The 24,274-nt window shown below is 39.1% G+C and overlaps 1 non-coding gene and 1 pseudogene across 1 annotated transcript; one reads left to right on the top strand and one right to left on the bottom strand.

The window, feature by feature from the left end:
- Nucleotides 1-555: 555 nt before the first annotated feature.
- On the bottom strand, nucleotides 556-1,889 carry LOC100729555 (cell division cycle-associated 7-like protein; annotated as a pseudogene).
- A 21,062-nt stretch (nucleotides 1,890-22,951) lies between these two features.
- LOC111757849 (small nucleolar RNA SNORA2/SNORA34 family) lies at nucleotides 22,952-23,088 on the top strand. Its single transcript, XR_002792110.2, has one exon. It is a non-coding gene; the product is annotated as a small nucleolar RNA SNORA2/SNORA34 family (small nucleolar RNA).
- Nucleotides 23,089-24,274: the final 1,186 nt, after the last annotated feature.

Below are 24,274 nucleotides of genomic sequence, written 5' to 3'. Positions count from 1 at the left end.
CCTCCAGTGTCTGTAACATGACAGCCCACTTTTGTTTAGTTTTAATAAAAACAAAACCCTAATAACTCTCATGTCATGTGGTAATTTTGTAATTCAGGGGAACATCCTTCAGTATAAATGATCCATAGCAAGACAGACTACATAGTTTGTGCCGATCACTCAGACTATGACAAACTAAAGGTAATAAGGCCAGTAAAAAATGGCACAGGATGGCAGTTTGGTAAGTAAAAGGTAATTTAACAATGCCAAAGGAAATGGCTGCTTATACAAGGTCTTCTTGTATAAGAACTTTACCTGAACTTTAACTCCACCCCGTTTAAACTGTGCTTCTAAACCATACTAAGCACATACTTAGAACAATACTGTGTGTGTGTATATAATTCCTCTGCTTTCTTTTCCTGAAAAATCTTTTTAAGCACGTTTTTTAAAATAGTATTCAGAAAAAGTCAACTCTACAAAGAATTTCTGTATAAAAATACAACATTAAGAAATCTTAGGCACAAATGATATGCATGTCTTCTTGCAGTACTCTGAGTTGGCTCGTTCTTTTTCCTCTCACTTGTCTTTTACCAGTTGCTTCTGTAAGCTTTCCAGATATTCCTTCCCATTATCATAACCGTAACACTTGGCTAGATGAATGAGGGTCTCTGTGGCACAGTGGCCATCACGCTTCCAATAGTAACTGCAGTCACTGATTCCAGGGCAGCGAGGATACATTCAGTCCGGGTCCAGCAGCACTGATCTCACATCCTCCCTATAGCAATTATGCAGGCACAGTCCATAGATCTGGCCTCACACCTTGCCACAGCTCTGGTTCCAACACAGTGTCTTGGTATGAATGGCCTTCTGCTAACACTAGTGGCACATGTTATCCAGAACTTTATCATAGATTTTTATCTCGAACAGGTATGGCAACATTTTCCAGGTCCTTTTCAGCGATAATAATCAACTGGCCAAAATGAAGATACAAAACAACACTATATCTCTGGCATTTCCCCCACTAATTGTCTTCCTTCTTCTAAAACTATAAAACACTTCTGCAGGATTTGTGACAGAGTCTGTGAAGCTTTCTAGAGCAAACTTCTCCGGGCTATGCACTTCGAGTTGGGTTCATACATCTTGGGATCTGTCTCTCCGAGAAGGCCTGTCATATTGTTTTCTTCTTGGAAGCTGAAGTTGCTGTTCAAACCAGGAAGAAATCTGGCATGAGTTCAGTTCTGCCAAGCTGAGCAAGCATGGCCTTGTTCTCCTTGGTGTTCACATTCCTCTACAGCAGCACGTCCAGGCTCTCGCTTTTGGAGTTGTCCTGAGACCCCGGGTCAGAATGCTCCCTTTCCAACGTCTGTCTGCAGCTTTTCCTTCTTCCAATAATTTTTTTTTTTTACCATCCTGTAAGTATGAGCTAGAAACAACTCAGAAGTATTTTTATCTGGCTTCTTTGCCAGTTACTTAGAGGGTAACTGAAAGGCTATTTGAAGGCCAATACTACTGCTTCTTCTAGGTCCACCTCTCCTGGGTGGAGGCTTTTCTTCTTCATCATCCTCTTCCTCACCACCAGAAAGGCTTTACTACTGTCACTCAAGTCTAACTCCAAAGCTTTACTTCTAGGTTACTCTTTATGTGTAGCTCACTGAGTAAGTAAAGCCTTCGAAGTTCAGTCTCACAGTCAGTGCCCTCTGTAAAAACTCTCAGTTCACCCGTGAAGTATTCAGAATGGAAATGCACACCCTACTGTTTTCTCAACTCCTGGGAGTCAAAACTCTGCAGCTCCCCTCTGAGGACAGGGTTTCCATGGGAACATCATCCCAGAAACCAGGGAACTTTTCATCCCTAGGGGCGTTCAAGATGTCAGCTACTTTAGGGATCAAGGAGCCGGTCGCCAACTGCATCTTCCTAACGGGGCTCCAGCTTCCTCCCAACACTTGGCCGCAGGGGCCTGGCTGGCCAGGAGTTTGCTAGGAGAACGGACTGGACAGATCACCGCCTGTTCACCTCCGCCTCCCGGGCCTGGAGTCATGGGCCCCTGACCCACATTTGGGACCTGACTACTTATTTATTCTTGAAAATATTTTAAAAATATAAGTCTGCCTTTTATCACTCATTTGTCCCCAAATTCCATGCACTCCTTAGTCTGGTCTGTATCCTTCCACCCATTATTATCAACCACCATCAACATATGCGCACACACACACACACACACACACACACACACAGATGCCCAAGTGCAGGAGCGCACTCGCGCTCTGGTGCTGCATCCTTCCGGACCAGGATAAGGTGCCCCAGGAGATGGCGGATAAAAAAGATTTTGGTGAGGAGCTTGGGCTAATCAGCCCAGATCTGCAGAGCTTTTGCAGTTATGTGAGGCCAGCAAATGTCTAGGTCTGCCTGCCCTGTCCTTTCTGGACTTTATCCAAATTTCAATGTGTTTGGAAGCTCTTCGGAGTTGGTAGTTTATGGTTTTGACTGCCTCACTTCTTCATAGAAGACAGAAGTGCTTTTTACTTTTGTTTATGTTGTTTCCATTTAGCGAGAAGTTTTCTGGAAATTAGTTACTGTTTCTTCAAATGGGAAGTTTTTACCTTGTATTTTCTTACAGTAACAGTATTCTGTAGTGTTGAATGTACTTTATTTTTAACTATTCCTCTCATGAAAGATGATAAATATTTCTTCTAATTGTTTTTATCAATAATGTTGTAGCCAGGTGTGATGATGCACGCCTGTACCCCAACCCTTGGGAGGCTGAGGCAGGGGGATCCCCACTATTTGAAGCCAACCTGGGTTCTGTAATGAGTTAAAGGCCAGTCCAAACTACAAAGTAAAACCCTGTCTATAAACAAACAGACCTAAATAATAACAATAAAGCAATAAAAGTTCTGGTACATTTGCCAAAAAATTCTATAAGACATTGTTTTGTTGATAAGAAATCACAAAATCGTCTCTCCAAAATCTTTGTACCAATTTACAATCCCACTAGCAATGTTTCAGGATATTTGCTTTCCAGTGCCAAATATTCTCAGCCTTTTTAATTTTTGTAAAATCAGCGAATAAAATTTTGTGTTTCATTATCCTTTTAATTTGTATTGCATTGGTCCCAAATTTTTTCATTTATTGTTCTGTGAATTACTGGCCTTTTTCTATTACAGTATCTATCTAAACACGTGTGTGTGTGTGTGTGTGTGTGTGTGTGTGTTTCGTTTTTGTTTTCTTTGGTACTGGGGATTGAACTCTAGGGCCTTTGCACTAACTATATCTCCAGTCATTTTTTATTTTCTATCTTGAGACAAGGTCTCATTAAGTTGCTCAGGCTGTTCTCCAACCTGAAATTGTCCTGCCTCAGCATCACAGAGTGTAGAAACTACAGATGTGGGCCACTTTGCATGGCCATACAGTTTCATTTGTATAAATAAAGGGATAATATGTGTATATACATGTCTTTGTGTTTTTTAAGACAGAATCTCACTATGTAGTTCAGGATGGCCTTGAACACACTATATAGCTGAAGCTGGCCTTGAACTTGCAGCAATCCTCCTGCCTCAGCCTCCAGAATGCAGGGACTACTGGCATGCACTACCATGCCTGATTTATACTCATGTATTTGACACAAGAGGTTATTTCTGCAATTTATATGTAACAAACAGGTAACTGCTTATGTGCAAAAAGAATAGAGATCTAAGGATCTGTAGCAGAAAAGAAACTTATTTTTTAAACTTTTTATTGAAACATAACACATATCCCAACGTGTATAAACACTTCCATTTTGATGAATTTTCACAGGCTGAGCACATCTTCATAACCCACACCAGCTGATGTACGTTTATTTAATGCAGTCACTGTCTCAGGATCTATTTTTAGGTCTAGCATAAATTACTTGAAACCCAGCTGCACACTGTCACCTTTGACCTACTTAAAGTGTCCCCCCACAAACACATACACTGGTAGGTATGACACAGCCTGCTTCTTCCTCAGTCTCTGACCCAAGCCCCAACATCCACCATGCTAGAACCCAATGGCCAACACCAGTTAGGTAAATAAGCTTCCCTCTTTCTGTGTGTTCTCTTTAGCCAATCCACGGCTCCTTACTAAAGGTGTGGGCTCACAGAGCCTCCCACTGTTGCTCCTCACCCACAGTTTGAACGCCCTGCTGGCTTCAGACCTCCTGCCCGTGTTTCACCTGACCGTCCCACTCAAACCTCAGGGCCTCCCAGACCAGGAATAGGAAACCACAAGACACAGATCACACAAGAGCCATGAGGGTACCTGCCAGTGTAAACAAAAGATGCAGCTGATTGTGGGCTGGACACACAGGCGTGAGACCATCTGCCTAAATAAAAAGTATCCCTTGACAGTTATACTACAGACACCTGTCCTGGAGTCCTGTCAAGCAGGGCTAGAATTTATAGCCATGCTCTAGAGACAAATCTTGAAATCAAATTAGAGGATCAAGAAATGTTTTTCCTTTTCATTATATACTATTTTCTGCTTCGTAAAGATTTTTTTTTGCAATGTACATCTTTCACATTTTAAATGAAAATTAATTTTTAAAAAATTAAATTTTCGGGGGCTGGGGATTTAGCTCAGCGGCATAAGCGCCTGCCTTGCAAGCAGGCAGTTGTGAGTTCAATCCCTGGTACTGATAAAAAACGAAAAGGACAAAAAAAAAAATTAAATTTTCAGTGCCTCTTGTTTAAAAAGTATAGAACGTTCTTAAACATCTGAAGCTTTAGAGACAGACATTGTTTAGGAATAGAGGCCTCAACTTGAATTTCTCACTGCTGTATTTCAAGAAATGTCCCTGCAGGAAATTGGTATAACAGTGAAAAACCAGACTGCTGCTATGTATAGGGCTGTCTTAATCTGTTTTCTGTTGATATGTAACAGACTACTTGAGACTATATTACTTATCTATCTATTTATTTTGAAATACTGGGACTTGAACCCAGGACCTTCACATTGAGCTACATTTCCAGTCCTTTTTTATTTGGTTTATTTTGATATGGGATCTCACTAAGTCACTAAATAGCCCGGGCTGGACTTGAATTTGTGATTTTCCTGCCTCTGCCTCCTAGAGTGCTGAAATTATAGATGTGTACCATCAGGCCCAGCTGAGAGAGGGTAATCTATAAAAGCAAGAAGTTGATTTACTTCACAGTTCCAGAGGCTGGAAGACCAAGATTGAATGGCCACTTCTGGCAAGGGCCTCATGTTAAATTATAACAGCAGAAAAATAAAAAGTAAAACACAAGCAGTAAGCAGTCTTGCTTTAAAACAACTGACTCTTGCAGGAACTAGTGCAGACTGTAGAGAATTGTGTTAATCTCTCTTAATAACCTAAGCACCTCTTGATCCTACTACCTCTCAATACTGTTATATTAGAGACAAAACTTCACCAAGTGTTACACAGTGGACACACTGTAACCAAGTCACAGCAGGCCCTTCTGTTGGCCCTTTAAGAAATCTTCCTCCCAGGATTATACTCCAGGACAAGATCCTTCTTAGTGTATGATCATCCACACCCTCTTGAGTCTGAGTCGTCTGCTGAATTGTAATCCTTTGCTGGCCCCACCTATCACTGTATACACCTAATAAATGGTGGCCGCTTTGGGAGTCAATATCTGAAGACAGTGACTTCCAGCCACTGATGCATTCAGAGAAAGAAAGAAAGAAAGTCTTCCCTTTGACCTTGGGCAGAGTGTTTTTCAGTGGAGAGCTCCTGGCTTTAAGGGTACCCCCTCACCAGAGACTGGACGGGAAACATTGGCACTACTGGGTATCAGATACGAGAAGTAAGAATCAAGAGGGGTTTTGCTTTTTGGGGTCTGTGTGCTATGGTGTGGATCTGGAATAACCCCTGGATGTCCATGTGTGGTAGGCTTGGTCCTTAACTTGACACTATGGAAAGGCCAGCAGTTCCCTCTGCCATACATTCGTGTCATATGCTCCCATAGGCCCAAACCAATGGGCCAACCATCCATGGACTGACACCACTAAAACCTCAAGTCACAATAAACCTTTCCTCTTTATAAGTTGATATGTCAGGTATTTTGTCAGAGAAAGCTGACACACAATGCAAAGTATTCATCAGTGTAAAGTATAGTGCTGAAAGTCCTGCTTGCCCTATAATGTGACAAGTTGTAGAAGTGGTAAATGTATTCATGTGATTTTTAAATTTTTAAATTTTATAAAAAAAATTTTAACGATGAGAAGAATTCTGTTACTGAATACTAAATGACTTTGGAAGTGAGTTTTTAGCGAATATTTGATAATGCTTCTTTATTGATTTAACCTGGAATTAGAAAGCAAAGTAGACCTGCTCTGTGAAACTATGTTGGAGGTCCCTAAGATTCCCTTCAGGTTCAGTGATTCACTAGAGATATTCACAAAATTCAGAAAAGGTGTTACGCTCAGAAAAGGTGTTATGCTTCCTTATAGCAAAATGGCACACATTAAATCACAGGAAAGTTCTGGGTGTGTGGCATATGCTTATAAACCCAGCGCTTAGGAGGCTGAAGAAGGAGGATCACTGTAAGTTTGAGGCCAGACTGGGCAACGTAGTGAGTTCAAGGCCAGCCTGAACTATCTGGATGGATAAATATAGACAGACAGACAGATGACAGACAGACAGACAGATAGATAGATAGATAGATAGATATTGCACAGGATAAATTGCAGATGAGATTGAGTGCAAGCTTCCAGTTGGTCTCTCCCTTTGGAGTTTTACAGACAGCATTTGATTCAGTAATGATATCTTAGCACATTCAAAGTATTGACAGCCAGGGAAACTCACCTGAGCTTTACTGTCCAGAATCTTAGAGGGAAGTTGATAATATAGGTGCCCATAGGACTGACTCCCCAGAAACCAAAACTGATGCAGCTTGGACTGCAGCCCACCCCCAACCACCATTAGTGAGATTATTACCATAAGCTATCTGGCGTGATCCAGGACTCAGATCTACCCTCCACACTCATGATTCTGCATCTACAAAGCCAACCAACTGTGGATCTTAAGAAAAATACAAAGTGTCTGAACTAAACTTGTTGAATTGTGTTCTTATAATTATTCCCTAAACAATGCAGTAAACTACATTGTATTAAGGATTATAAGTAACCTAGAGATGATTTAAACTGTAAAGTAGGATTTCATGGGTTATATAAAAATATCATACCACTTCATAAAAGGAACAAGAGCATCTACAGATTTTTGTCCTTGGGGGTCCTGGAAGCAATTCTCCACAGATACTGAGGGAGAGCTATACTCTTATGAGGTCATATTCCATGAGCTTAGATGTTATCTCCCAGAGTCAAAGCTCAATTTCTTTGAAATACAAAGAGTTTCAGCACCCAAACCTGTCGAGGTGACCCTTTACTGCGCAGAAACTTACATGTCCGTAAAGTCATTTCTGTGTCGTTACATTATCAGAATCACAAGTAATATTCAAGCTGCTTTATTCATGTCTTCTGATGCCAAAGATTAGTGAAATGAGACCTTCAGTCCCACACAGACTTCCAAGGGAGATATGATGCAAGTTCAAACTCTAGTGCCAGCAGCAATTTTTTATCTTGATGCAGTACAAAGGAGCTTTCCACATTTTGAAATCCATTTAATCTTACAGCTGAGAATTTTATGATTCCTCCTAACCTTCATTTGGAAGTGATTAACTTGCTAAAATCGTATGCTAAAAGATAAATGTCAAGACAAAAGAAGTTGGTAGAATTCTAATCTATTTGCCTGTAAATGCCTTCCAACTAATGAATATGATGAATTAAACTTGTGGATTCACATCAGTATTTGACAGTACTGTGTGAAAAGACACAATATGCATAAAAAATTTGCAGTGGATTTTGATGAGCAAGGACACTAACCAATTAAATTCAATGCAATCCCCTCCATGCCAGAAAAAGAATTCCTTCTATTCATCAGTGGGTTTCAATTCAATTATCATTTATCTTTTGAGTTTTGAAATTTAAAAAATTATGAAGTACAGTATTTTTCTCTTGTTCCTTAAGTAGTTAGATGCTATTTTCAATCTTACTCTTGGCCTGCGTCTATAATATTTATGGACCCAGGCCAGGGATTTAACTCAACGGTCCAAGTGCCTACCTGGAAAACACAAGATCATAAGTTTGATCCCTGGTACCAAAAAAAAAAAAAAAAAAAAAAATAGATTGGGCAATTTATTGGGGTGGGGGATTTAGCTCAGCAGCATAAGCACCTGCCTGGCAAGCACAAAGTTGTGAGTTCCATCCCCAGTACTCCCCCCAAAAAATAGATATATTTATTGACCCTTTGCAGAAAATCTTTGATGACTCCTGGTCTATTAAAAGACAAAGTTTCACTTTTACTTGGATTCTATCCACCTGTCCTTAGAGCACAAACTGCCCAGGAGGAGACCCTACAATCAGGAGGCAAATGACAGCCCTGTTAGCCCCCTCACCTAGAGATCGGCCCTGTCTCCCCCTCTTCTGTGGTGGCCCAGCACATCAGCTCAGGAGCTTTCCTACAACAGTGGCCTCAGGGAAGATGACTGACTTCAGAGAGGCAGAGCACTCTGCTAGTGGCGGCCAGCCGAGGGGGAGGAGCCTTCACCTGGGACAGCCCTGGCAGGTCCATCAACTAATGGCAGAGCAAGACCATCGTGGAGCATCCTGGTTTCTAGGGCAGGAACGGGGGAGGGTGAGGAACGAGACCCTGTCTCAAAAAGACAAAAAAAGAAAAAAATGAAGGAAGAGAGCAGTACTGAGGGGCACCCATGTCACTCTGCATTGGCCATCCTTCCCCTCTCGCTCCACTTCAGCCTCCCATTCTCTCCTCTCCTTTTCTCCTGGGTTTTATCTTATCATAGACAGTGAATGAACTTTGAATCTGAAGAATGAGATCTCCCACATGCATGAAAAATTATAAAGAAAATATTCCTTTGAGGACAGAAGGATGTAGGGAAAGTGACCAAGGCTATGATAAACAATAGATAGTCCCAGACGTCTGTATCCTGTGTCCAGGCTCTAGTATGAGAAAAGATGATTTGCTTTTAGCAAAGCAGGCCCAGTCAGGTGTCCTGTGTCTGCCAAATCTGTGTATTTCATTACTTTTCCTGAAGAGGTTTTTGGAAGACAGTGGAGATCTTCAAAAAGACTGCAAGCATTTTACTGTGGGGAAAATGGCATTTTGGTTGGAGAAGAACTAAGACATGGACTGAGATGTGGCCTGTGGACACATTTTCCCAGGCAGTTTCCTCAATGCTGCAGTCAAGGGTTCTTCGGGACCAAGGCACAGCTCACCTGCTTCCTTTTGTTTCTGCCCTATCTATGGGAATCCTAGCCCACCCCAACAATTTTATAAAAGCTGTTTCCTCCCCTTTGTTGAGCAGCTACTCTGATCCTCTGGGTCAGAGCTGTGGCCCTGTCAGCTCCTGAAGCTGAAGTCCCTTCCTCATTTCCATCAACTTTCTAATGCTGATTAATAAATCAGCCTATGCCTCTCACGGGCACATCCTGAAATGCTTTTCTGAATCCAGGCCTTTTTGAGCCCCACTCTCATCTTCTTGGGGCTTCCTCAGAGCCTGCCCAGTGACAGGACCTCTAAGGAAATTAACTAGAAGGGGAGAGAATTGGCAGGTCATCAGTGTGAGCATCATGGTAATGGGGTCAGTGAAGCAGGTCTAGCGGCTGCTTCCAGTTCCAGTGTGACACTGCTGTTGATGTTTTCACTTTCAGCACCTCCCTCCCACTTCCGTGACCAGGTCCCTGGGGAAAAAAGCAAAGGCAAAGAACTTTCATAGGTGATGCCTTTCTAGTCAGGGTTATGAGGAGTAGAAAGTATTTTTCCACAGGCCAGGAGGAAAGATGAGCATAGAGATCAGTGGTCCAGAGAAGGGACCATGGTGGTGAACTGGGGAGGTTCAAGAACACCAGCAAACAGACATGATCCATCCTACACCAAATGGCACGCAGGATCTCTGATTTATGTGCAGCACATTCTATCCCTGATGCACCCCACACCTACTGCCTCACTTCAGTATGACTGATGTAAGTAATGTAAGGGGGCAACACATGAAGTTTCGGGCATAGAACATATGGAAATTTTTGGAGTTTCCTGTAATTATGATACATTCTTACTTGCCCGTCTCTCTTTCTTTCATTCTTGCTTTCTCCCTTTGTAGGAATCCAATTTGATCTCAGTGCAGCCATTTTGAGTCATAAAGCCTGTTTTCTGTGAACTGTTTCTTGCCGTGCTACTAATAAACAAAACCATGAGACTGGTATGTGGAGCTTTATGACTAGACCCCAGAACCGTCAACACCAGTAATACACCTTGTATCTTTAACATTAGCTTGAAACAAAACAGGAATATTCCATTTTGGGCGGAAACCTCTTTGTCCTGAGCACTTATATGTAAGCACTCTCTCTGTGACCCAAGCCATGGGGACTCACCAGTCTTTACAGCTGCTCACGATCATTTTTCTCTTGCCAAATTTCCAATAAAGATTACATGTGTTGTCTTGTGTAACACTGGGTTTTTCTGCCTCTTTCCTTGATCTCACAGCACCTTCAGCCTATAGTAGTTGTTTTTGTTCATTTGTTTATTTATACTAGATTTTCCTTGTGCATCTTCTGCTTTTCTTTCTCTCTCATCTTTTTTTCTCCATCTTCTCTTTCTCTTTCTTCTTTTCTCTGCCTTTTCTTTCCATACTCTCCTCCTTTTTTAAAAATTTGGTTCTCTTTTTTTCCCCAAATCCATTTTATTTCATGGAGAAAAAGAAGAAAAAAACTAAAACTAAAACAAAATTTCAAAACACATGAATTAGGGAATAACAATGGTACATATATTGTGCATTGTTATCCCCCAAATCATTCACCCAGAGCATAAGACATCTGCATTTAACTGTCCGAACAACACCAGCACAAATCTTTCTCTTCAGTGAACTCAGAGAAATCGGTCATATAACTATCTTAAATATTTTTTATATATATAACATACACATATACATATGTTTTTACTTTCAGCTTCTCACATCAGTGAGAAAATACAATGTCTACATAAGCATGTCTTATTTATTTCATTAATGACTATGGTCTCAAGTTTGATCCATTTACCTATAAAAGTCTCCACTTTCATAGGTTGCATTCCACAGTGCAGCCACAGCACGTCGCTCTGAGCCTGGTAGGATGCCACCCAGTGTCCACTGTCACCGGAGGATGCCCAGGAAGGTCCCTGCTGGCCTAGTTGGGGCCCCACCTAGAGGCCCCTAAGTGACCTGGAGCCACCTGCACTCTGCCTTGCAAACCAAAAAGGTGTGCAGCAATCTCCACCCAGCCTTGCAGCCAGAGCCCGGTAGGGCCTATTCAGCATCCCCCATCACCAAAAGACCTCAGGAAGTTCCTTTTTGGTCTTGTTGGGCCCTTGTTGTGACCCTGAGTAGCTGGGGGTCATCTGGTCTAATGACCTCCACTCAACTGGGTCATCTCTCTGCAATTGGGATAGATAGTCTCAACTCAAGAAACAATTGACACCTTGCTTTCATCTTCCTAAGGGAATATAGGAAAATGATAAAATGAAAGGGCAAAATGCAATCTCAAACCTACAGAGCATCCCAAGCAAGCCTAGGAGACATGGACATAGAAGAAACTGTTAGCCATACACCTGAAACTCCTGAAATGATAGCAACTGAAGTAAAGAAACAACTCCAGGAAGCAAAAGAACTCAGAATATAAACTCAGATAAAAGAAGAAATGATAAATGTAATGAAAGAAATGCTGAACACATCTAAAGGAGACATACTTAAAAAATTACAGGAACAATGCAAAAAGATGGAAACGAACAATATAAGAAACAAACAGAATGCATGAAACAGAATCAAAGAGATATTCAGGAAATCAAAAATTCCATTAAAAGTTGGCAAAATTGCCTCAATGAAAGTGAAGATAGACTTTCAGACCTCAAAGACAAGATTGCAGCTAATGCACAGGAAAGGAAAGATCTTTTAAAAATGATTTTAAAATCAGGAAATAACAATTCAACAGCTGCAAGAGGATGCAAAGAAAAACAACATAAGATTGATAGGTATAAATGAAAAAGAAGGTAATAACACAAATGATATCAAGAAGTACATACAGAAGTAATAGCTGAAAATTTCCCAAACATGAGAATGGAAACTGACATACAGATAAGTGAAGCATATAGAAATCCAGATAGCTATAACCAAAATAAAACTACTCCCAGACATATAATAAACATTTGACATAAGAACAAAATATTAAAAGCTGTTAAAGAGAAGAGACAGATCACCTATAAAGGAAAACCTGTCGGAATCACAGCAGGCTTCTCAACACAAACAATGAAGTCAAGAAGAGCACGGAGTAAAGTATTTCAGATCCTAAAGGAAAACAACTTCCAACTTAGATGGATGTACCTTGCAAAACTGTCCTTCAAAACTGATGGAGAAATAAGATACTTCCATGACAAAGATCAGCTGAAGAACTTCATGACCACCAAACCAACCCTGGAAAGAATACTGAAAGACATTCTAGATAGACACAGGAAAAAAAACAGTAAGCAAGGCAAATACAGAAGGGAAAGGGAAAGAATCAACAGCAGCTAAGCACCTGCCTGGAAAGCACGAGGTCATGAGTTCGATCCCCAGTACAAAAAAAAAAAAAAAAAAAAAAAAAAATCAACAGCAGAAAGACAACATGTCAAAAATAAACCATTATATATCAGTTATAACCATTAATATAAATGGCCTCAATTCATCAATTAAAAGAAACAGACTGGCAGAATGGATCAAGAAACATCATCCAACCATATGCTGCATAAAGGAAACCCATCTAACCCAAAAGGAAACTCATAGACTGAAAGTCAAAGGATGGAAAACAATACTTTGTGCAACAGGAAACAAAACAAAACAAAACAACAGGGGTAGCTATTCTGTTGGCAGACAATGTGAATTTCAAACCAGGAATGATCCAAAGAGATAAAGAAGGTCACTACATACTAGTTAGGGGAAAACTTTAAGAGGAAGAGATAAAATCTTAAATATATATGCACCAAATCTGGGAGCACCCAGCTATATAAAATAAATATTAACAGAAATGAAAAATTAAATAAACAATAACACAATAATAATGGGAGACCTTAACACCCCATTGACACAAAGAGACAGATCCACTAGACAGAAAATCAGCAAAGAAATAACAGAATTGAATCACACCTGTGAACAAATGGACTTAGTGGACATGTACAGAGTGTTCCACGCAACATCAGAATATACATTTTTCTCAACAGCATATGGGACATTCTCTAAAATAGACCATATACTAGCCCACAGAACATGCTTAAGTAAATGCAAAAGTATTGAAATTATCTTATGCATATTATTGGATTATAGTGCCATGAGACTAGAAATTAATGACAAAAGAAACTGCAAAAACTCCACAAACATATGGAAATTAAAACAATATCTACAAGCAAATGAAAATGCAAATACAACTTACCAGAACCTGTGAGATGCAATGAAAACAATGCTCAGAAAAAAAAAAAAAAAGAAAACAATGCTCAGAGGAAATTTTATTGCAGTGAATTCCCACATCAGGAAAACAGAACAAACACAAATAAACAACCTGCTACACCTCAAACATGTACAAAGAGAAGAGCAAATCAAGCCCAAAACCAGGGGAGGAAATTATAAACATCAGAGCACAAATCAACACAATAGAGGCTAAGGAAACAATACAAATAATCAATGAATCAAAGAGTTCTTTGAAAGAATAAATACAATTGATAAGCCCCTAGCCAACCTTATTTTAAAAGGGAAAGAAAAAACTCAGATTCATGCAATAAGGAATGAAAAGGGTAAAATCACTACAGACCCTGTGGAAATACAGAAGATCATCAATACCTACTTTGAAAACCTCTACTCTCATAGGAATTTTGATAGCACAAAATTCCTAAAAACATGAATTATCAAAGCTGAATCAAGAAGATGTAAAACTGCTGAATAACCCAATTTAAATTAACGAAATTTTGAATATAATTAAAACCTTACCAACAAAGAAAAGCCCAGATCCTGATGGATTCACTACAGAATTCTACAAAAAATTCAAGGAAGACTTAATGCCAACACTTCTCAAATGAAATCGAAAGGGAAGCAAATCTCCCCAACTCATTCCTGGAAGCAAGTATTACTCTAATATCAAAACCAGAGAATGATTCAACCAAAAAAGAGAACTACAGGCCAATCTCCCTAATGAACATATATGCAAAAATCCTCAATAAAATACTAGCAAACAGATTGCAGCAAATCATCAAGATTATATACCATGACCAAGTGGAATTCATCCCAGGAATGCAGGGATGGTTCAACATACACAAATCAATAAATGTAATCCACCTTATCAATAGAGCCAAAAATAAGAATGACATGATCATTTCTATAGATGCAGAAAAAGCTTTTGATAAGATCCAACAATCATTCATGATAAGAACCCTACAGAAAATCATAATAGACAGTCTTTACCTCAATGTGACAAAAGCCATCTATGACAAACCAACAGCCAGCATCATTTTAAATGGCCAAAAACTAAAAGCTTTTACTCTAAAATCAGGAACCACACAAAGATTTCCATTTTCACCATTCCTATTCAATATAGTGCTGGAAATAATAGCCAGAGCAATTAGACAAGAGAGAGAAATAAAAGGAGTAAGGATAGGAAAAAAAGTTAAATTATCATTATTTGCAGAAGACATAATACTCTACATAGAAGACCCTCGAAACTCCATTGAAAGACTCCTATGTGGGGCTGGGGACTTAGCTCAGTGGCATAAGCGCCTGCCTTGCAAGCAGGTAGTCGTGAGTTTGATCCCTGGTACTGATAAAAAGGAAAAAGACAAAAAAAAAAAAAAAAAAAGAAAGAAAGAAAGACTCTTATGTATAATAACTAAATTCAGGGGCTAGGGGTTTAGCTCAGTGGTATATGCACCTGCCTGGCAAGCACAAGGTCATGAGTTTGATCCTTGGTACCAAAAACAAAACAAAACAAAACAAAAAAACACTCTAAATTCAGTAATGTAGCTGGATACAAAGTCAACACTCAAAAATCAATAGCGTTCCTATTCATAAAAGTCTCCAGTTTTTCCTTCTTATGGCTGATTAATATTCCATTGTACCAAAATACAACATCTTTTTTATCCATTCCTCAGTCAATGGGCATTTAGGTTGTTTCTAAGATCTGGCTATTACAAATTGTGCTGCTGTAAACATGGATATACATATATCACTGTGGTATGAAGTTTTTAATTCTTTTGGAAAGATATCCAGCAGGGGAATAGCTGGGTTGAGTGGGACCACTAGTCCTACTTTTTTGAGGAATCTCCACACTGATCTCCATAGTGGTTGCACCAACCTGCATTCCCACCAACAGTTCCTTTTCCCTACAGCCCCTCAAGTGTTATACTAAGATGTTAAAAATTAAAATAATTGATTTAAAGATAATTAACAAAAATAGTTACTAAAAAAGATAGTTATTAATAATATTGTCATCCTGTACTGAGCTCATTACCCTAGTAACCAAGCACCAACCACATAGTTATAAGTTAACTGACCACGTTGTTCTGCTGTTCTGTAATGCGTCATCCCCCCCACCTTAGTGACCTGTGTGCTATGTCAACTTTTGTTCCCCTTGTAAGAGACAAATGATGCTGTGTCAACCATTGTTCCCTTTATGAGAGACAAATGTTCCTGAAATTGGCAGACCAAGTGTTGGGAGCCGTGGCACTGTCAAGTCATCAGACGCGGTGATTGCGAGGCCTGTGGGAAAGTACAAAAGCCTGAGCTAGATTACCCCTCTCATTGAGCCCGCCTGTGTGGCACCTGTTTCTTATCACCCCACTAAGTTCCCGCCTCACAGGGTAGTCTGCCTAGCTATTAATCCTATATATAGCCAGTGCCTCCACCCCCGAGAGAGACTGAAGCACGCAAGGAGCCGCGGGGAGCGGACCGGTAGAGGCTTCGGGGGAGACTGAAGCACGGAAGGAGCCGCGGGGAGCGGACCGGTAGAGGCTTCAGGGCAGACTGAAGCACGGAAGGAGCCGCGGAGAGCGGACCGGTAGAGGCTTCGGGGCAGACTGTATAAGGAGAGAATAAAGAAAAGCCTGACCACCGCCAGACCTTGTCGTGTGTCTTTCCTGCCGGCCGGGAGCGACATCGACAACCAAGGGCTATAAATTGGCTAACCACCCACTGTGAAATGCCTCTGACCTCAAGCAAAGGGGAACAAAGGCCCACCTTATTTCTGTTTCTCATCACTATGTACTTAATGATCAGTGAGCTAATCATAAATAAACTATAAAAATCAGTCAAAACTCTAACTCAGTTGCACAGCTTTGCAAATTCCATCTGCACTGTGTCGCTGGGCCAGCTAAAATAAAAGTGTTTCTTTTAAAAAAGACTTCTTGCCCCGTTTGTCATTTTGGGGTCTTGCCCCGTTTTTCATCATGGGGCCCTGTTTTTTGAATAGAGTACAACATCAAGCATTTGTTATTGCTTGATTTCTTGATAGTAGCCATTCTTTCTGGGGTGAAGTGGAATCTCAGTGTTGTTTTAATTTGCATCTCTTGAATGACCAGTGATGTTGAACCTTTTTACCATTTATTTATTTGCTGTTTGTATTTCTTTATCTGAGAATTATATATTCATCACAGATGCTCACTTTTGGATTGGATCTTTAAATCTGGGAGAACTGATTTTTAAATTTTATTTTAAAGATAGTAAAATACAAAAAACAACACAGAACAAAGCCAATCAAGACAATGCAGTTAGGACCGGGGGTTTAGCTCAGCAGTGTGCCTGCTTGGCAAATAAGAGGTCATGAGTTTGATCCCTGGCACCCCCCCCCCCAAAAAAAAGACAATACAGTGAAATTGGTACAGAACTTCAGAGCAGGATACCGAGATAACACTAACAGCTACCATAGTAATAGTTGTCCATTCAATCAGGTATAGCAAAAGCAAACCAAAAACAGAACACTGTAAAACCAATCAAAACAGAATGTTGGAAAGAACCAAATAGTCAGAACAAAGCAAAACAATAAAACAATATTGGCCTTCAAAGACAAAATAGAAGGAAATTCCCATATTTGCTATATTGCATATTGTCATCCTCCCAAGAGATGCTCAGACCTCTGGCCCCAGGTCAGCATAATCAACCAAACAATACAAGCCTTTAGTTGTTTTAGGTGCCTTAGTTGCTATCAACTCTGGATGACCTGGACACCATCCAGTTGCTAATGGAGAGCGGGAGACATGGGACGTTTGATTCTCAGCCCACACGTTGATAGGCTCACAGGAGAAAATGAGACTTGTTCTCTCCCTGGCACACCCACTGGCACGCCCACAGCTTGCACCACTCACAAGGGAGGCTGACTTGTTGCTTTCTTGGTTGGTCCCCTAAGTTCCAGCATGGCTCATTCTCAGGAGATGCTGACTGGTTCTCTCCCTGGTGCACCCATGACTCAGGACTGATTTTTTTTTTTTTTTTTTTTTTTTTAGTTCTTTATATGTTCTCAATAGTAATTCTTTGTCTGAGTTACAGCTGACAAACATTTTCTCCCATGTTGTAGGTTGTCTCTTCACTATGTTCATGGTTTCTCTTGCTGGGTAAAATCTTTTCAATGGGGATTGAGATCCCAGTTGTTGATTCTTTGTGATAGTTTCCGTGTAATTGAAGTTTTGTTCGTAAAGACTTTGCCTACACTACTATTTTCAAGAGTTTTACCTACTCTCTCTTAAGATCTATTAAGATCTGTAGGGCTGGGGATTTAGCTCAGCGGCACAGGCACCTGCCTGGCAAGTATAAGGTCGTGAGTTTCAATCCCCGGTACAAAAAAAATCTTTGATCCAGGCCAGGAATTTAGCTCAGCAGCATAAACTCCTGCCTTGCAGGCACGCAGTCCTGAGTTTAATCCCCGGTATCCAAATTTTAAAAAATCTTTGATCCATTCTGATTTTAGCTTAGTACATGGTGAAATATATTGGCCCAGTTTTAATCTTTGACATATCTAGAGCCAGTTTTTCAGCACCATTTATTAAAGAGGCTATCTTGCTTCTAGTGAATGTGCTTGGCACCTTTATCAAAGATAAGGTTTAATGTATCTAGAATTGTCTCTGCATCTTCTAATCTGCTTCATTGATCTTTGAGTCTGCTTTTTTGCCAGTCCTACACTGTTTTTTTTATCACAGTAGCTTTATAGTATAATTTCAAGTCAGGAATTGTGATCCTCCCTGACTTGTCTTTGTTGCTTACTTAGAATTGCCTTTGCTATTCCAGGTCTCTTCTGGTTCCAGATGAATTTTAGGATTATTTTCTCTAATTCTTTGGGATGTGCTACTGGAATTTTGATTTGGATTGCACTGAATCTGTATGACAGTTTTGGAAGTATGACCATTTTCACTACATTGATTCTTCCTAGCCGAGAGCATGAGATATCTCTCCATTTTCTAATATCCTCTTCAATCTCCTTTTTTCAGAGTGCTGTAGTTTTCAATGTAGAGGTCTTTTACATCCTTTGTTAGAATGATTCCTAGGTATTTCAGCTTTTTGCATGTTATTATAAAATGTATTGTTTCCCTAATTTCTCTCTCAGTGAGTTTGCTATTCATAGACAGGAAGGCTACTGACTTTTGAGTGTTGGCTTTGTAACCAGCTACATTACTGAATTTGCCTGTTAAATCTAGTAGTATTTTGGTGGAGTTTTGGGGGTCTTTTAAGTAGAAAATCATTTCATCTGCAAATAACTATAGTTTAACTTCTTTTTTATCTTTTTCGTTTTATTTCTTTCTCTTGTCTAACTGCTCAGCTAAGGTTTCCAGGACTGTATTAAATAAGAGTGGAGACAGTAGACATCTTTGTTTTGTTCCTGATTTTAGCTTTCAGTTTTTGTCCTTTTAGTATGATGTCAGCTGTTGGTTTGTCATAGATGGATTTTATCAAATTGAGATAAAGACCATCTATTCCAATTTTCTGTAGGATTTTTATCATCAATGGGTACTGGACTTTGTCAAAAGCTTTTCCTGCATCTATTGAGATGATCATGTGTTTTTTGTCCTTGGCTCTGTTAATATGGTGTATTACATTTATGGATTTACATATGTCGAACTATTCTTGCACCCTTGGGATGAATTCCACTTGATCATGGTATAAAATCTTCTTGACAATTTGCTGCAGTCTATTTGTCGGAATCTTATAGAGGATTTTTACATCATGTTCATTAGTGAAACTGGCCTGTAATTCTCTTTCTTAGTTATGTCTTTCTCTGGTTTTGATATCAGGGTAATGCTTGCTTTCAGGAAAGAATTTGGAAGTGTTGCTTCTCTTTCAATTTCATTAAAGAGTTTGAGAAGTAGTGGTGTTAGATCTTCTCTAAATTTCTTGTAGAAGTCATCAGTGAATGCATCAGAGTCTGGTCTTTTCTTTGTTGATAGGTTTTTAATTACATCTTTGATTTCATTTACTTATTTTGGGTTATTTAGGATTTTTATACCTTCTTGATTCAGCTTGAGTAATTCATCTGTATCTAGGAATTTGTCCATTCCTTATATATTTTCCATCTTAATAGAATACAAGTTTTCAAAGTAGGTATAGATGATTTCCTGGATTTCAGCATGGTCTGTTGTGATTTCACCCTTTTCATTCCTAATTGCATGGATCTGAGTCTTTTCTTTCTTTCTTTTTTTAAAATAAGATTGGCTAAGTGTTTGTCAATTTTATTTAATCTTTCAAAGAACCAACTCTTCAATTCATTGATTATTTGTATTATTTTTTTAGTCTCCAGTGTATTAATTTTTGCTCTGATATTTACAATTTCCTCCCTTGTATAAGCTTTTGGCTTAGCCTGCTCTCCTTTTTCTAAAAGTTTTATAAACATTAAGTTGTTTATGTATATTTGCTCTGTTTTCCTGATATGGGTATTTGCTGCTATAAATTTCTCTCAAGACTGCTTTCATTGTGTCCCAAAAGTTTGAATATGTTGTATTGTCATTCAACTGTAAAAACTGTCTAATTTCTTCTTTAATTTCACCTGTGACTCATTGGATGTTCAGAAGGGTGTTATCTAATTTCCATGTGTTTATCAAGTTCTTGTGGGGTTTTTTTGGCATAAATTTCCAATTTCATTGTACTGTAGCCTGATAGTATGCATGGAGTAATTTCAATTCCTTTGCACTTATTTAAGCATGTTCTATGAGTCAGTACATGGTCTATTTTGGAGAATGTCCCACATGCAGTTAAGAAGAATGTGTATTCTGACAATGTAGGGTGGAACAGTCTATAGACATCTACTAAGTTCATTTGTTCAAAAGTTTTATTTAGTTCTAATATTTCATTATTGATTTTTGTCTAGTTGATCTATCTTTTTGTGATAGTGGGATATAGAGTTCTCCCAATACAATTATATTAGAGCTCTGATTTTTTTCTTTTTGAGATAGGGTCTCACCATGCAGTTTAGGCTGACCTTGTTCTCACTTTGTAGCCTAGGCTGGACTCAAGCTTGCAACAATTCCCTTGCCTCAGCCTCCCAAGTGCTGGGATTACAGGGGTGCACCACCATTCCTGGAAGCTTATTTGATTTTTTTTGTCCATTTGTAATTGTTTCATATAGTTTTGTGCACTGATATTTGTTGCATATGTATTTATGATTGTTATCTCTTCCTCTTGGATTGTTCCTTTGACGAGGATGTAGTGGCTTTCTTTAGCTCTCTTAATCAGTCTTGGCTTGAAATTCACTTTGCAAATAGAATAGCTACCCCTGCTTTTTCCTGGATTCCTGTCACATAGAGTACTGTTTTCCAACCTTTGACTTTCAGTCTATCAATTTGCTTTTGAATTAAATGTCTTTCTGTTATGCAGCATATTGTTGGAACTTGCTTCTTGATCCATTCTGCCAGTCTGTGTCTTTTTACTGGTAAATTAAGATCATTAACACTGATGGGTATAACTGATATAGATTGACTTATCCTTGTCATGTTATTTTCCTGTTGTTGGCTTCCCCCTTTTTTGCCTTTCCTCTAATTGTTTGCCTGGTGAATTCCTTCTGCGGGGGTTCATGGAGCTGTAATCCTTATTGTCTCTTTCTAGAATGTCTTTCAGAACATTTTGAAGTGCTGGTTTGGTGGTGATAAATTTCCTCAGATGTTCTTTATCATGGAAGTATTCTTATTTCTCCATCAATTTTGAAAGATAGTTTTACAGGAACATCAGTCTGGATTGAAAGTTGTTTTCCTTCAGCTGTAATCATATCTTCAAGCTCTCCTTGACTTGAGAGTTGGTGCTGAGAGATCAGATGTAATTATGATGGACCTTCCTTTATAGGTGATTTGTTTCTTTTCCCTAACAGCTTTTAGGATTCTATTCTTGTGTTGAATTTCTGGAATCTTGTGTATGAAATTCCTGGATGCAGTTTTTTTTTATCATTACTAATTGGAGTTCTATATACCTCATTTATCTGTGTGTCAAATTCTTTTCTCTACCAAAAAAGTTTTCTATCATAATGTCTGTGAACATTTTTTAATGTCATTTTTAATGACATAATGTCTGTGAACATTTTTTAATGTCATTTTTAATGTCTCCTCCTTGTTCATTGACTCTAGATAATCTTAAATTATTCTTCTGTGTCTCATCTAGCAGCTGCCAGATTGATTTCTCATCATCCCTTGCTATTTTTGATAACCCTTTCTTTTTCTGGTTGCTGACTGCAAGTCTATCTTCAATATCTGAAATCCTGTCCTCACATTGGCCTAATCTGCTTCAAATACTTTAAATGGAGTCTTTATTCTCCTGGATATCTCTTTGAATCCGCTTTATGGATTCCATTTCTTTTCTATGCTGAGCTTCCATAATTTGCTTAAGCTTTCTTTGTGTGTGTGTGTGCGTGTGTGTGTGTGTGTGTGCACGCTCTGAAATCGCTAAGCATGATGCATATTTTGATAATCTATATAGTTATTTGAGAGATTATTTCTGATTTCATTTTTTCCATTTTTCAATTACTTTGTTTTTTCCACTTTAGAGGAACTGGTGGGAGACTTTAATACAATTGGTAGCACCAGTCTAGAATGGGAACAACGGTTCAGCACCGCGGACAGCACCCATTGCACCTTGGGACGTCTCTATCATTACTTCTTCATCTCCCAGATCCAGTGAAAAATCTCACCCCACCCCCAGTGAACTATCTTCCAAGTCCAATGCTTCTTCTGCCCTTATTTTAAGTGATTATTCTAAGCCTTGGCTTTTGTTAACATCTGTCATTTTAGTTTAGAAAATCATTTCCAGTGATGAAGTTTTTAAATTTGCCTATGAGTATCAATGGCCATATCACTGAGATGGTGGAAAAATTCTTGGTAGCTGGAACGTGTTAATCTTAAAACACAAAACTGATGTTATTCATTATTGAGAAGATAACGAGATATACTGTGATACCTATTACTGTTATCCCGGTAACCTGCTGTGAAGTTCTATACCAATTTCACTACACTGTCTCAGTTGGCTTTATTCTGTTTTGTTCTGTTGTATTTTACTACCTTCAAAATAAAAATTAAAATACAAAAAAAGAAGCACAGGGGAGTTTGGGGGATGATGGAGCCATTTACTTGAAGAAAAATGATATTCATATACTTTTTAGTGGTTTTTAGAGAATGGAGATAGGTTTTATTACTTCTTGGATACAATATGTAAAGTGGGACCCATAATTTGTGTGAGCAAATAAATGCCTCCCACTTATCAGTCAGTTGGATAACTTTGGACAACTCATTACCAAGCTTATCATGTTGCCAAGGCTTCTCTCAAATTCTCAGATTCAAGTGAACTTCCTTGCTCAGCCTCCTAAGTAGCTGAGACCACAAGTGCATATTACCTTGACTGGATGAACAACTTTTTTTGGACAGTTTTCCCACTTGTAAAATCAGAATACTATTCTGGCCCTGAATCAAGGCCAGCCGCTTCCTGACGCTGTTGGTTTCAAGCAGGAGCCTAAAGACATGTCTTTCTATGGTCTGTTGGCCATTTCAGAACTTGGGCAGTGAAATGGTCAATTCATTAGAAAGAAACAGCTTGAAGCAACCACCCTCCCGCCTTCCCGTGAGCAGCTGTGAGAGGGGCAGGCTGCAGCAGCTCAGGATGGGAACCAATGGCATTTACTGGAACCCGCACCATGCTGGACCTGGAGTGCTGAGAAACCAAGCAACCTCCCCCCACTGCCTGATTTGTTTTGTTGGACTTCAACGTACATGGAAGTATGGACAGCTGTTTGGAAGAGAACAAGAGACTCTACAACAGCCATTAGTGACTTCCCTATTGTCTGGTTCTGAAGACCTAAAATGCCTTCCTCATTCTGTTTGGATCAGTTTTATACTATGTTGTTTCATACGAATTCTCTGTATGCAAAGACATGGACAACTATTTTGAAGAAAACAAGAGACAATATGATAGACAATGAAGATCTCAGGTCGTCTAGCTTTGAAATTTATATCTCTTACATTGCTTTCTTATGTCCTATTTTGTTGTTTTGTTGTGTTTAATTTTACCCCCTTTAAAATAAAAATTTTAAAAATCAGAATACTATTAAAATTTATTTCATAACATTGTAGTTAACATGAAGTCAGTTAGTGCATTTAAAAGTACTTATAATAATGTCTGGGATAAAAGGTATTTTCATCAAATGTTCCCAAGGTAACAAGTATCTAATATCACTGGGTCCTTGGAAATGGAAGACTTCATTCATCTGTATGGTAGGGCCATAATTTTATACCAATATATTTGTGTTCTTTACCCTGTGATTTTTAATCTACTATCCTTCCCAGAGTGCTGTGAGCTTCAGAGTTTTTGAGGTTATATCTTCCTATGCCTTCATCTTGTCAAATCAGACTTTCCTTTAAAAAAAATCAGCAGTTAAAACAAAAACTTTCAAAAACTGTTGAAACTCAGCATGGTGGCACATGCCTATAGTCCCAGAACCTGGAGGTTGAGACAGGAAGATCACTGAGAGTTCAAGGCCAGTCTGGGATATATAGCGAGATCAAAACCACCCTGAACTATGATAGTGAAACCCTCTCTCAAAAAAAAAGAACTTGTGTAAAATAGAACATTTACCATTTTAACAACTTTTAGTGTTCAATTCAGCAGTATTAAATACTTTTACATTTTGTGCAGTCTACTTCCAGAACTCATCATCTTCACAGGCTGAAATCTTGTGCTCATTAACAAGAAAAAGAGATTAGAAGTGAATGAAATAGAAAACA

This window comes from Cavia porcellus, unplaced genomic scaffold (genome assembly GCF_034190915.1).
Source record: "Cavia porcellus strain 051 isolate PalLab524CR breed Dunkin Hartley unplaced genomic scaffold, mCavPor4.1 scaffold_19, whole genome shotgun sequence".
In the NCBI taxonomy this organism is placed as follows: domain Eukaryota; kingdom Metazoa; phylum Chordata; class Mammalia; order Rodentia; family Caviidae; genus Cavia; species Cavia porcellus.
This window is presented reverse-complemented; position numbering and strand designations above follow the sequence as displayed.